The sequence below is a fragment of the Balaenoptera borealis genome, assembly GCF_965194805.1.
Source record: "Balaenoptera borealis genome assembly, chromosome: 5".
Classification (NCBI taxonomy): Eukaryota; Metazoa; Chordata; class Mammalia; order Artiodactyla; family Balaenopteridae; genus Balaenoptera; species Balaenoptera borealis.
Genome location: NC_138862.1, coordinates 104,015,797 through 104,030,612, shown reverse-complemented (window position 1 = coordinate 104,030,612; position 14,816 = coordinate 104,015,797). Strand labels below are relative to the sequence as shown.

The 14,816-nt window shown below is 40.9% G+C and overlaps 1 protein-coding gene across 3 annotated transcripts in view; it reads right to left on the bottom strand.

Annotated features, from left to right (window-relative positions):
• Positions 1-14,816, bottom strand: part of B3GALNT1 (beta-1,3-N-acetylgalactosaminyltransferase 1 (Globoside blood group)) — a 646,348-nt gene that overhangs the window by 596,192 nt on the left and 35,340 nt on the right. For all 3 annotated transcript variants that reach the window (XM_082394182.1, XM_082394180.1, XM_082394181.1), the window contains one exon: positions 14,732-14,813. The gene's annotated coding sequence lies outside the window, so the exon portion shown is untranslated. The remainder of the gene's footprint in view (positions 1-14,731; positions 14,814-14,816) is intronic.

Below are 14,816 nucleotides of genomic sequence, written 5' to 3'. Positions count from 1 at the left end.
TGGTATTCATTCATTTTTTAAATTCTAACTAGATTTTTAAAAATTATGTATCCATTGTATAATAATGGAAATGTAAACTATTTACACTTACTCTCTTTTCTTATCCTTTCTGAAATCCCTGTCCCATGTTGTCCCACCTTTCACATTTTATATATATATAATTAAGTTTGGCAAGTTATTTGGAGAGAGAATCCCCAAATCACAGAGGAAGCAAATCTAGTCAGAAATATGGTACAAAGTGAATTTAGGATAAAGTCATTATCTTAAAATTCTATCCAGTATTTAGGAATACACCCTCCCTCTGGTTGTTATCCAGAATAGTATAAAACAGAAAGTAAAATCACTTAGACTAGGTGGCAGATTGCAAAGGGCAAGTGACAGTTGACACTATAAGGCTTCCGTTAGATATGTGACTCTAAACTTGTTTTCTAGTATGTAAATTTATTTTCTAATTCTTAATAATGTTGATGCTTTGTCCATTATTTTTTATTTTTACTACTGTTAAGCTGCAAACTGTTTAACCAAGGGTTGATTATGATCATGTTTATGTGTTTAGTAGTAACCACACCATCATTTGTACAATCATTTCAGTAAATACAAGTTAAGGACTTAGAAGAAAACATGGAGTAACTGTTCATTTTAGCAGATCATTATAAGCATTTGCACAGTTCAAAACTCCACCAAAAAGCAAGCAAGTAGCAAAAGTGTAGATTACATTTAGAGATGTGGTTCCATTTACTCTAGAAATCCTATAATCTGGCATTATAATCCCCTCTGACATTTGCCAAATCCAAATTAATCTCAAAACCTCCAAGGACCAGAGTCCCTAGGTTTGAGCACAGGCGGATTACTATGAGGGCTCCAATGGCAGATTGTGGTTGTGGGGAGGGTTGGGGGCAGGGGAGTCTGCCTGGGTCTCTGCCTCCATAGGAAAGGGCCCAAGTTTCAGCCACACTCTCCCATCACCTTTTGTCATGAAGAAATTCAGAGGTTAAGTGTGATGTCATGCAGTATCTCAACATATTCCTGTATTAATTAGACAATGCATAATTTAAAATGTGTTCGTGCAGAAACAAAGGTAGAAGTAATAGTCAAGGAATTGGGGGAGGTGGGGGGGTGGAGAAAACCTTTAGGATACTCAGACATTAAAAACATAAAAAGTAGGTTATCAAAAATTTAGATTATTAAACTTTTACCTGCATAGGTTGTATTTAATAGCAATTGCTGACATCTGTACATACATCTGTAGAAGGCAGTTTTCCCCACTTTTCACCTATTGAGATTCAAGGCTTCCCATTCAGAGTATTGGCTAATGCTTTGCTTACATGTTAACAAACACAATTCTAAAGCTCCTTTTCTTAGGACTGATGGCACAGGTAGAATAACATTTAAGCAAAATAATTTGGAACATTTTTTTAAAAAAATGCAAAATTAATTTCCAGTGAGATCAAAGTCAGAATGTAAAGAAAAGCATTCTCAAGAAAATATACAAGACAGGGACTTCCCTGGTGGTCCAGTGGCTAAGACTCCACGCTCCCAATACAGGGGCTCCAGGTTGGATTCCTGGTCAGGGAACTAGGTCCCACATGCCGCAACTAAGAGTTTGCATGCCGCAACGAAAGATCCTGCACACGCCAACGAAGATCCCATGTGCCACAACCAAGACCCAGTGCAGCCAAATAAATAAATAAAAATAAATTAATTAGGGGCTTCCCTGGTGGTGCAGTGGTTGAGAGTCTGCCTGCCAATACAGGGGACGCGGGTTCGCGCCTTGGTCTGGGAGGATCCCATATGCCGCGGAGCAACTGGGCCCGTGAGCCACAACTACTGAGCCTGCGCGTCTGGAGCCTGTGCTCCGCAACAAGAGAGGCCGCGATAGTGAAAGGCCCGCGCACCGCGATGAAGAGTGGCCCCCGCTTGCCGCCAACTAGAGAAAGCCCTCGCACAGAAACGAAGACCCAACACAGCCAAAAATAAATAAATTTTAAAAAATGCTGGCTTAACTCCTAGAGAGTTTCATTAAAAAAAAAAATAATAATTAATTAATTAATTAAAAAAATAAAGTATACAAGACAAAAATCGAAGAATAATATAAAATATTTTAAATTAAGACATTTTATTACATCGTGAATCATGCTTTCTGATATTTGTGCTCTTTCTGAAGTTGAGATAACACTGAAGTAAGAATGAATTCTGAGTTATTTGTAAAGTTAGTAAAATTACAATCCCTATTCCATTCTTTCCCAGTGAAAATAGATACATGTGGTCTTATTTACTGTTCTCCTAAACCACTTTTACTGTCCTAGGTACTGTTTACTTTCCAAATGCTAGACATCGTTTTACCCTGAATCCTTAGAATTTGTGCATTTTCAAGGAGGGAATACCCCTTTTTAGTAAGAGAGACTAAATGATAGACCTTCCATTTTAGAGTGCCCCAATAAAACTAAAGTCAGATGAACACAGTCACAGCTACATCTGGGAGCGAGTTTTAAAACTGGTAATTTTCCAAATGCCAACATGAATACCAGTGAGTATTCAATTTAAAACAGACGATTTCACAAAGACAAAGCACAGGGTTATTTAATGTTCCTGCTTCCTAGAGAGTTTTCCATATAATGAAAAGGGTCATGTTTGCTCATATAATTTTTTTTTTAATCCTGTAGAAATGTTGTATTAGACATCTCTAACTGAAGAGAATGATGTCTCTTGTGCACGTTTTATATCCCCATCTGTCTCAGTATATGCAGAGACAAACAGTGACTGCTTAGTGTAATAATGAAAAGATATAAATCTGGCTACATGGGAAAAAACTATAACCATGGGATATTAAGCAAGAATACTCCCCCTATTTAGGCTCCAAGACTACAACCAGTCTATGTATTTTTCATCTTGATTTCCCTTTATCTCAGGCATATATTCAGAAAAATGGAGTAATAAATACAGAATTGGAGAAGATCCAATAACTTTTGCTCCTATTTTAGAAAGCAGTGTTTGCCTTTTTAAAATTTTGTCAGAAATACATGTTCACATTGAAACACTGACATCTACAGCATTGTTTTTGGTTTACTCTGTCAGTTACTAAAGCCAGTGGCTTTGATTTATAGCACTCACATAATTTCAGTTCAGATTATAAAGGGTTGAAATCTATTTTGCAATGCCTCCTTGGTCAGCCGGGAAAAAGAAAACAAAAGCAAAAAACGATGACATTTTAGAGTTAAGAGGAATGATTATTCTAACAAGCCTGAAAAATAGTAATGAAACAGTTCATTCCAAAACACCCCAGTGTGAACTATGTTCATATACATAATTCCTATATACCAAATATACAAGTTTAAAAAAAAAAAGCATCATTGGATTCATAAAACATTGATCTACGTTATGAACAGATTTAATTGAGAAAGCCACTATTTTTTTGTGAACTTCTTTACACTATTTTTGCTATAAGTAAATCGGCTTGTATATTCTTTCCATTATTATTATTATTGTTATTATTACTTTTTTGAGCACCAACCATATGCCAAGTGCAGGTCACCTAAGGGAGTGTATCTAGAGGTGAGCACTTGGGCACCATCCCTGCCTTGGCACTTACAGCCCAGTGGAGGCTTCACAGATATCGTAATGCTCAGTATTGGCTGAATGCGATAAAAATGGGCATCTTTCATGAATTTCTCCAATGGGTTTAGATGTGTAAAGACAGGGCAGAATTAGAGTCATTCTCTCCTACACTTAAAAGACAGTGAATGGTAACAGATTCGGAATATCTTGCCCACACGCAAGCAAACTGCATCAGATAATTATTCCACGTTAGGTCGTCTAGTTTCCCAAGGATGGAGTGGGGAGGTGAGACAGGGAGCCTCTGGGTACCAGGGCAGGGGTAGGGCTGTCCCAGTGAGGAGCCATCACTGGGACAGCAGCCATGCAAGGGCTCAGCAGTGGTATGATTCAAGCCAGGGTGTCTCTCTCTACAAGGTCCTCTGGAGGAAGGAGAGAATTACAGCAAAGGCAAACAGGGAACACTGAGAACATCTCTCCATGGCTTGTTTTTATTTTTGTTCCCAAGAGGCTATGTACCAACTTCATGTCCCAAATGAGAACCCAGAACTGAGAGTTTTTATCATCAGTGTTCCTTGATTATGTAAATTAGCAAATTTATTATATAGAAAATGAACATATTTCAGGAATACAATTATTTCTTGATCTTAATTGTGAAGACTAAATGCCAGATTTTTTTAAAAAGCATAAATTTGGTATCCATAGTTACTTTAGACTTTCCAGGTTCTAGGCATGGAATTTAAGCTTTATATCTTGAACAAGAATAGCAACATCTATTTTCTGCATAGCAAAGCAAAACTAAATGCCAGACTTTTATTTTTAACCACAGAAGCCATCACTTCTTTCTAAAATCTTTGGCTGGTCATCTTCCCTAGACATCTCTTTCTGTTTATTCCAATTGCTTCTTTATCCAAGTAATATTAGCTTTTGCCAAATTATATTAGAATTCTATTGAATTAGAATAACAGAGAGTGAATAAGAGATTGGGAATATCTCATTGTGGTCAGCAGTGGAATTTTTGTTGTTTTGTTTTTAATCACGAGAACATACAACAAGAAATGCAAATTAAGTCAAGCCAGTTTCTGATTTGTTAAGATTAAAACCATAGGAGGAGTCCAGTTATTAAGGAAGGAAAGGCGGGTTGGAGGGAGTAAGAGAAAAAACCCCACATAACCGAGAAGTATTTTTCATGAATGGTATATCTCAAAAGCTCTGCTCTTGTTCCCTGCTGAATTTTGAAACAGTGACTTTGTATATGCATTTACTATACCTATTTTAACATCATGAAAAATTTTCCATCAGCATTTTCTTGCTATTTTAAAAATCATAAGATGTTATTTGTTTATAAAAAGATAGCAGGATCCATAAGATATTAGACAATGCTTTCTTTTAGGAATCTCCCAATTGTATTTAATAATTAAACCATGGGTCAGAATGACTGCTCAAATCAATCAGACTGTCTGGTAAGTTAGTCCCTGAAAACTATCCACAAAATACAACAAAACCTTGGCAAAACCTCATTACTCTTGGTACTCTTCAGAGGTTTTTATACCTACTAGTCTATATTTGTCTCTAAGAGACATTTGAAAAAAAGTTAAAATGTCAATTTGATGTTGAGCTCAGAGTATACGGCAGTGCACGGTCATTCAAGATGCATGGCGCGTGTCTCAGGTCCCTTGGATGTGTGCTAGGGGTAGATTCAGCATTGTAGAGACCAATGTGTTCATGCTATCACTGATTCTGTGTTGTATACAAAATGAACAGCTAAAAATTCACCCTTGATGACAAGATTAAAGCAAAAATAAACACATTAAAGCTATTGGACTTTTTTTTTTTTTTTTTTTTTAAAGCTATTGGACTTTATACATAGAGCTGCTGCTATTCTTTTTCTTTTGGTTAAACTCATTTTACATTCTAATGTCTGTGCTGGAATTTTCTAATTTTTCAATGCTTTTACGTTGGAGTGGCTGTTAAGTTGGGATTCCACATAGAAAGCAGAAAAACAGTTCATGGCCTGAGGATAAGACAAAAGCGTAACAGAAACAAGAGATATAGGAGATATCGAGACTTAAGGTGCTCTCATTCGGAATAGGAATAAGCCTGGCTCCGATTCAAAGCAAGATAAATTTGTATATTTTGGGGACTTCCCTGGTGGCGCAGTGGTTAAGAATCCACCTGCCAGTGCAGGGCAGACGGTTTTGAGCCCTGGTGCAGGAAGATCCCACATGCCGCGGAGCGATTAAGCCAGTGCACCACAACTACTGGGCCCGCGCTCTGCAACAAGAGAAGCCACCACAGTGAGAAGCCTGCGCACTGCATCGTTGCCCCCGCCCCCTGCAACTAGGGAAAGCCCGCGCGCAGCAACGAAGACCCAACGCAGCCAAAAATAAATAAACTTATTTTTTTTTAAAAGTATACAAATGTATGCAGTAAAAATTGTTTAGTGTTAACGCAACCTTTATCCCAGCTTTATACCACAGCAACAAAGTTTATATAGTGTAACCAGTATTAGGTGATAACTAGCTATACACACATGTAAACTCCAGCAACATGACATGACACACCTCTGAGAAAAGTGTTCAGAAGAGAATATCCATCTGCAAAGGTTTTCACAAGATTCAGGAAGGAAGAGTGTGGAATTTAGAGACAGAGGGAAATATATACACACACACATGTACACATGTAATACTATTTTTAAGTATTCTAAAGATGAAATGCTTAGATGTGAACAGCACTTGGAACTTAGAAGAAGAACAATAAAAGTTAATCACCAGATTGCTGAATTTGGAATTGGGTGTAACAAAGCAGAAAAATGAGGCCTTGGATTATTTTTCTCCTTCTCATTAAGAATAATATTTGATAGCCAGAGTAGAATGTGCAGTCTGCAAATTCTGGTCTTCCACTCCTTTCTCTGGATAGAAAATTTCTAACATAAAATGAAGGATGTGATTAGAGATTTCAGGATGAATATATGTTATCTGGATTAGAGTAAGAATTATGGACATTTCCAACACCAACCACAGATCCAGAGAAGTAGGAAGCAAGAGCCACAAACACCCTACCTTCACTTCAGTGATGGGTTATATTCTCTCTCTTTCCCTCCTCCTGTTTTATTTTAGAAATACACTAGTGACAATCTATTTGTTTTTTTTATGGTAACAACAGAAAGGGGACTTTAATATAAGGATTTTAGTGGTGCCTCATGGAATCCAAAGGCAATAAGTATTTAAGTGGGGCCTCGGGAACAATTCACACCTAAAGACTCAAAAACTCTCAAGGAGTCTACAGGGGCTTCCTCTTCCAGCTTTCCCAGATTAACCGGTATTGCACTAGGGCCATCCACCATAAACAAGTATAAAACTGGATAAACTGTGCTAAGCAACTGTTTTCAGGCACTGGACAACTTGGACAACAGGCAGTGTAAGATAGCATCTTTGAGAGAAGGGATCACAAGCTGCCCCGCGATCACCTCAGCTCTCTGTGAGGCGACACTTTTCTGGTTGTGGCACCGCAAGCTGGAGTCCAAGCAGAGCTAGATTGAAGCGAAGATACGGAATGTGGCTGGAGTCTGTGGAGAGCTGTAACAGAGGGGGAGGCTCGGAAGTCTACGTGTGGGCACCTCATGAGTCCTTAGCCGAGGGCTCACTGCGCGTGCGCAGGGTCCAGCACTGAGGCTCAACTGAACGTGGCTGCTATGGGATTGAGAGTGGAATAAAAACACTAGAGACTGAGTATTGCTGGGGAATATCAAGTTCTGGCCCAAGCAGAGTAGAGAGACATCCGGTGGAGACACTTAGGTTGGGTATTAAGAATAAGGACCACTCTCTAAATGAAGGCCCACTTCAGATCTAGCCTAACTGAGCCTAAAACCAAGTGCGGACAAGATCCGTAAGAAAGACAGAGTAGGGAAGTTGAGTTGCAACAAATTGAAGGGGCTTGGGAACACCTTAAGCTTTTACAGATTTGCTGAGACAAACCATAACACATTCCCCGTGACTCCCCCTGCAAAAAAAAAAAAAAAAAAGAAAAAAGAAAAAAAAATAATCAAGGTAGTTAGCTAATTAACTGAACTACTTTACTTATGAGAACAAAAAACAAAAATCAAAACTCTTCAGAGAAAGGTAATAGAATCCAGAATATTTACAGGTTTTTAACATATCACTCACATTGTCCAGTACAATATAAAACTGAGAAATTACCAGACGTGTAAAGAAACAGGAAAAGTTGACCAATAGTCAAGAAAAAACAGCAGTCAATAGTAGTCAACTCCAAGACACCTAGATATTAATCTTAGCAGATTTACAGCAGCTATAATAAATACGTTCAAGGAATTTAAGGCAACTATGGTCTTAGTGAGAAAATAGATAAGGAATCTCAACAGAGAAATGGAAAATTAAAGATAAAAATTCTAGAAGAGAAAAATAAAAAAACTGGAATGAAAATTCACTGGATCGGCATGAAAGAACTTGGAGATGACAAAAGAAGAAGTGAGTAAACTTGATCAATACAAATTACCTAGTCTGAAGAAAAGACAAGAATAAAGATTGAAGGAAAATTAATTGAACATGTTCTACAAAGACATGTAGGACACTATAAAGCAGTGTAAGTTATATGTTACTCAAATACCAGAAAGAGACAAGAGTGAGAATGGGGCAGAAAAATAATTGAAGAAATAGATAGATAAATCATAAATTTCTCAAATTTTATGAAAAACATCAATGTGTAAAACCAGGAAGATCAGCAGACCACAATGAAGCAAAATACAAAGAAAGCATACCCCACAAAGAATTATCTGACTCAAAATGTCAATAGTACAAAGGTTGAGAAGCCCTGCTCTAAAGCAATCAATTAAAAAAAATAATTTCAGGGACTTCCCTGGGGGTCCAGTGGTAAAGAATCTGCCTTCCAATGCAGGGGTTGCGGGTTCAATCCCTGGTCGGGGGACTATGATTCCACATTCTGCAGGGCAACTAAGCCCACGTGCCGCAACTGCTGAGCTCGCACACCTCAACGAGAGAGCCCACGTGCTACAAACCACAGGGCCCATGTGCCCTGGAGTCCGTGCACCACAACTAGAGAGAGATAAATCCACACACCGCAACTAGAGAGAAGCCCACCTGCTGCAACGAAGAGCCTGTGCGCTGCAACGAAGAGCCTGCGTGCCGCAACAAAAGATCTCACATGCCTCAAAGAAGATCCCATGTGCCGCAACTAAGACGCAACACAGCCAAAAAATAGATATATATATATATAATAATAATAATTTCAAAAACAAGAGCAATAGCTAAGAAGGCAATTGAGGAAATTAAATGGAATGCTAGTGACTACTCAGTTAACTCAAAAGAAGGCAAGGAAGGGGCCACAGAGGTGCAAAATGAAAAGTAAGTAACAGGATGGTACACTGAAATCCAATTATATAAAAATTACATTAAATATAAATGGACTAAACACTCCCTCATGAGGAAAGTCTTTTTTTTTTTTTTTTTAATGCTGCTGAGACAACTAGATATTTACATGAAAGAGAATGAATTTCAAATGCTTTCTCACTCTGAATAAAAATTTAAATTGGAGGGGCTTCCCTGGTGGCGCAGTGGTTGAGAGTCTGCCTGCCAATGCAGGGGACACGGGTTCGAGCCCTGGTCTGGGAGGATCCCACATGCCGCGGAGCGGCTGGGCCCATGAGCCACAATTACTGAGCCTGCGCGTCTGGAGCCTGTGCTCCGCAACAGGAGAGGCCGCGATGGTGAGAGGCCCGCGCACCACGATGAAGAGAGGCCCCCACTTGCCACAACTAGAGAAAGCCCTCGCACAGAAACGAAGACCCAACACAGCCATAAATAAATAATTAATTAATTAATTAATTTAAAAAAAATTTTAAATTGGAGATGGATCATATACCTTAATGTAAAACCTAAAACCATAAAGCTTCTAGAAGAAAATATAGGAGAAAATCTCCCCCACCCTGGTGTAGGTAAAGATTTCTTGGGTGGGGCACAAAAAGTATAAACCATAAAAGAAAAACTGGGTAGGAATGTACAATGGTACAAACACTTTTGAGAACTGTTCGGCATTTCATAGTAAACACACATCTACCCTATGGCCCAGCAGTTCCATTCCTAGGTGTTTACAGAGAGAAATAAAAACATAAATACACACACAAAAACTCATACAAGAATCTTTATAGCAGTCTTATTCATGATAGCCCCAAACTAGAAACAACCCAAATGGATAAACAAATTGCTGTTTACTCATATAATGGAATAATACTCAGCAATAAAAAGAAATTTCTGACACACAAAACAACATGGATTAATGTAAAGTACATTATGTTCAATCAGAGAAGCAAGACTCAAAATGATACCTACTGCATGAATACATTTACATGAAATCCCAAACCGGCAAGACTAAATCTACAGTGATAGAGACCAGGAAGTGGTTGCTCTGTAATGGTGGTGGGGTAGGAGTAGAGATTGATTGGAAAACGGCATTAAGAACCTTCGTGGGATGATGGAAGTGTTCTCTATCTTGTTTTAGGTGATGTTTGTACAGATGTATAAAACTGCCCCAAATCATTGAACTGAGCACTTAAGTTTGTGCATTTTACTGTATGTTAATTATACCTCTATAAAAAAATCTCATTGACAATAGCATCAAAAAATACAAAATACTTAGGAATAAATCTAATGAAATATATGCAAGATTGTTACCTTTTTATAAACTTCAGAATATTGCTGAGAGAAATTAAAGAAAATCTAAATAAATGGAGAGGTAGACCATTCATAAATCAGTAGACTCGATATTGTAAAAACAGCCTTTCCCCCCAGTTTCTATATTTAATGCAATTCTAATCAAAAGCCTAGAAGACTCTTTTATAGAAATTGAAAAGCTGATTCCCAACTTTTCTTGAAAATTCAAAGGTCATGTAATAGTCAAAACAACATTGCAAAAGAATAAAGTTGGAAGACCTATATCATCAGATTTTAAGACTTAGTATAAGGCCAGAGTAATCAAGATAGTATGGCAGTGATGGAAAGGCAGTTACAGAGCAGTGGAACAGAATTAGAGAGTTCAGGGGAAAAAAAAAAAATCAATACACTTATTGCCCCTTCATTTTTTCCCTTGTTCCTCTTCTTAGAATATACTACTTGCTTCCAGTCTGTCTTCCTGCTGGCGGCCTTTCCAGACTCTGGCCCTGGGGGCGGCAGCAATATTCTCCCCATTGTGCCCTCCACTGTTTACAACCATCCTTTAGAACCAAATGGTGATTTAATGAAATTTCCCAGGTACTGAGCACCTACTTCCTGTGGAGTCCTCCCATCTCCTATTTCAACAAATTCTTGCAAAAGCACTACAAGCCAGACACTCTTATTACCTTCCTGCCATGTGTAAGGCAAATGAGGTTCAGAGAGAAGGGTAATCCAGCTAGTAAGAGGTGGCACTAAGACTTGAACTCAGATCTGTGTGACTCCAAAGCTAATGCTAGTACTTCTCTCAGAGCTAGACTTTTCAAGTCCAGGTCCTGTTAATTCTCCACTCCCAGCATCTTTACCAAAGGATTCTCCAGCTTCTTTTACCTCCTTTAAGGTTGGGAATTTGTTATTTCCTGAAGCATCCTGCTCTACCTATGGATTTCTCTGATCCTATACTAAAATCTCTCTCACTGTCACTCCTCCCACTATCTTGGTCCTGCCTTCCAGAGTCACTCTGGTCAAGACCGTTTTTTCTCTGCCACAAGGCTTCCTCTTCTCCAGGCTGATGGCCCCAGCATCTTTAAATCATCATCTGACTCTGAAGAGAATGAGAATTACTAACCCTCTTCATAGATGAGGAAATGGAGATCCAGAAAAAGCAAAGTACACTCCAGGTAAAGAGCTGAGATGAAGGCAGCTAGGCCAGCATGGGCCTGGGGTGCCTGAGAAACAAAGGGCAGAGTGGAGAAGTCTGGTATGCAAGGCATGGGGCAGAGGTTGAGGGGTGCTGGGCTTCATTTGCAATGTGAAACCATACTCCTGAAGCTACTGGATCCCCCAAATGTCAATCTTACTCCTTTACCCTCCAGGCCCACCTGGTACAGAGGTCAGCCTAGGGTTGGCATCCATAGGAATCCCTGCTGCTTCCTGTGAGGTCTGGTGGAAGGGAAGCCTGCAGAGCCTCAGGCCCACCAGCCTGGCCCTAGGCCGCCATGAAGAAGGGGAACTGGCCCTGGCGAAGGGCTTATCTGAATGTGGGCCTTTTCTGTTTCTGTAAAGTACTTCCCTTCCGTGAGCCCAAGACTCCAGCTCTGAAGCTTTCCTCAGGGATTACAGTCTTAGCCTCACTGACAATCCACCAAAAGTCCAGTGTAAACTGTGGGCTTTCGGTGATAACGATGTGTCACTGTGGCGACAGCCAGTGTAATAAATGTCCTGTCCTGATGGGGAATGTTGATGGTGGGGGAGGGAGTGTGCACATGGGGGCAGAGAGTATATGGGAAATCTCTGTTCCTTCCTTTCAATTTTGCCGTGAACCTAAAACTGCTCTAAAAAATGAAATGTATTTTTTAAAAAAACATCTAATATCAAAATTTCCCAGATTTATATCTCCTAGTTGGGAAAACGCTCAGACTGAGACTGCTTAGCCTTAATTCTAAATTCTTTGAGAGGAACTGCAATTGCCCAGTAGTGTCAAGTGGACCAGGTGACTGTCGCCAGGGAACTGGGATCTTAAGATGGGGAGAATCCTCATGGCTTGGGTCACACTGTACTAACCAAGCAGAAGGAGTTAGTGGATAAGACATTTCTCAAAAGTAGAAGTTTCTCAAGAAGGAGGTTGTTCAGCAGGCAAAATAATAACTGCCTGTCTACTTGCTTTCAAATTTAAGGCTGAGAAATACAAAATGTAATTTCTTCTTATATAACACTTTTAAAAATTTTACTGTTTTTATGTTAAGGTTCACTAAAGGAGAGAGAAACAATGTGCAAAATTTTTTAGAGATTCATATAAAAAGAGATTCAGTAACAAAGGTGAGGTTGTTACTTTCCTCCTCCTCATGTTCATTGAGCTAAGAGACAGGCTTGATGATCACTTGACCTTTGAACACCAAATTAGTCATTTATGGCTTTTCAACAGTTTTTGTCCTGAAACCTTGAGACACTTCGTTTTTAATAAACTAATTATAGGGCTTCCCTGGTGGCGCAGTGGTTAAGAATCTGCCTGCCAATGCAGGGGACACGGGTTCGAGCCCTGGTCTGGGAAGATCCCACATGCCGCGGAGCGACTAAGCCCGTGAGCCACAACTACTGAGCCTGCGCGTCTGGAGCCTGTGCTCCGCAACAAGAGAGGCCGCGATAGTGAGAGGCCCGCGCACCGTGATGAAGAGTGGCCCCCGCTCGCCGCAACTGGAGGAAGCCCTCGCACAGAAATGAAGACCCAACACAGCCAAAAATAAATAAATAAATAAATTGAAAGTAATTATAGCAGCCTCGGGGCACGGAAGAACAGCTAGACCTGGGTGCTCTCCGGTCATTTCATTGTGAATTTACCAAAATCCAGAGATTTTCCAGCTTCTCATTTACAAAGAGGGCAGAGTGAATGGCGTTACCATCAGACTCTGAAACTACTTTGTGCCAAGATCGTGACACAAACCTTCTCGGATGATAGGCAGGCAGTAAACCATGAAAGGCAAAGAGATGTGGCCCTGGCTTCTCTTCTCCCAAATGAGAAGACCCGGCTCCACAGGTGAGACAGGTACTGACTGCTCAGGGCTCCCTCCCACGGCCTTCTGTTCCCCGCTCTGCCCCCCCGCGGGTGCAACTGCAGACCCGCTACACGACACGCATGGCGGGCACCGACCAGAGAGGAGTGTCCACCGCGTCCCTGTGGGCTGCTCGCAGGCGGGGCACCATCCCCCAGCGGGATCCAAGTCAGAGCCTCAGAGCTCCCGGGTCACGAACCAGCTGTTTTCTCTCTGCCCTGGAGGAGAGTTTGATTCATCTCCTCACACCTCCCCACTCACCATGGGCACAACGGCTCCAGTCAGGGAAACTGTTCTTACGTCCCTGGAGTTAGGTTCCCCCAGCTGTGAGGAACTGACCACCGGACCCACGACATCCAAATGTGTGTGGTTACTTAACACCCAAAGGGTCTAGAAGAATGTGGGCCCAGGCTCACCACCTCAGCCCACTGCCTTGGCCTTTAGGCTCATGGGATCACCATGCTAGCTGCAGATTCCAGCAGCGTAGGCAGAACATCTTATCAAGGAAAAGGAGGCTTTCTCCTTTTTTTCTTAATGAGGGAGGAACACAGGAGGCCACAGGCAGACATCCCCTGTGAAACAGGAAGGAAGGGGCCAGGGCACAACCTTTAAAAGAATGACAAGAGCCTTTGAAGATATGACATAAACTGGCTAAAACCGACTAGGTCCGAGATGGCAGAAGATCTGACTCCCAGCAGACCTTGAGCCTCATTATGCACTCATTGTAATACACTAGCATACGCTAAATGACACGCCATGACATCTGACGCTGATCATCAAAGGCCAAAAAGTGGGCGGTGGCCCCAATCCTGGAAATCTCCGCCGCTTCCCCAAAATAGGTGGAATAATCCCCCCACTGTAGTCAGCCTATGAAACTCCACGGCCCACAAAAACTAACCTCGGGGCGCTCTCACCTTCTGAGACAGTCCGCATTCCGTCTATGGAGTGTATTTCTCCCACGGCTGCTCTCCCTTTCTGAGTCGACCCCATGCCCTGGGGTTGCTCTCAAGCCTTTTGAGACGGACCACATTCTGCCTATGGAATATGCTCTCTCTCTAAATAAATCCACCTCTTACCTTTCACTTTGTCTCTGAATTCTTTCTGCGATGAGACACAAAGAACCTGAGCTTCAGCAAGTCCTGACACAAAGTGAGCAATTTTAACTAACAGTGGTTCAAGTCCCAATCAGAGTTGTGTGGTTTCACTCGGGGTCCCACTGGCAGGGACTGGTTCACAAGAGTCTGCTGCGGGAAAAAGCGGGAGGGCGCAGAAGGGGCTGGCAGCTCAGCAGTGAGCCAGCCTTTGACCCTGTCCCCCGCCAGCCTTTTCCCACAACACCTTCTGACTCTGCTTTTTACCTTTACCTAAATTTGTTCACATAGTTAAAACATTTATGTTATAAAAGCAATTCATCCTTGTTGTTGAGAATGAAGTAATAAAAGGTACCTTAAAGGGAGCAAAGTCATTGAGAGGGAACTCCTGTTAACGTTTTGGTATTTTTCTCCTCCTGCTTGTTTCTGTACGGTTTCTA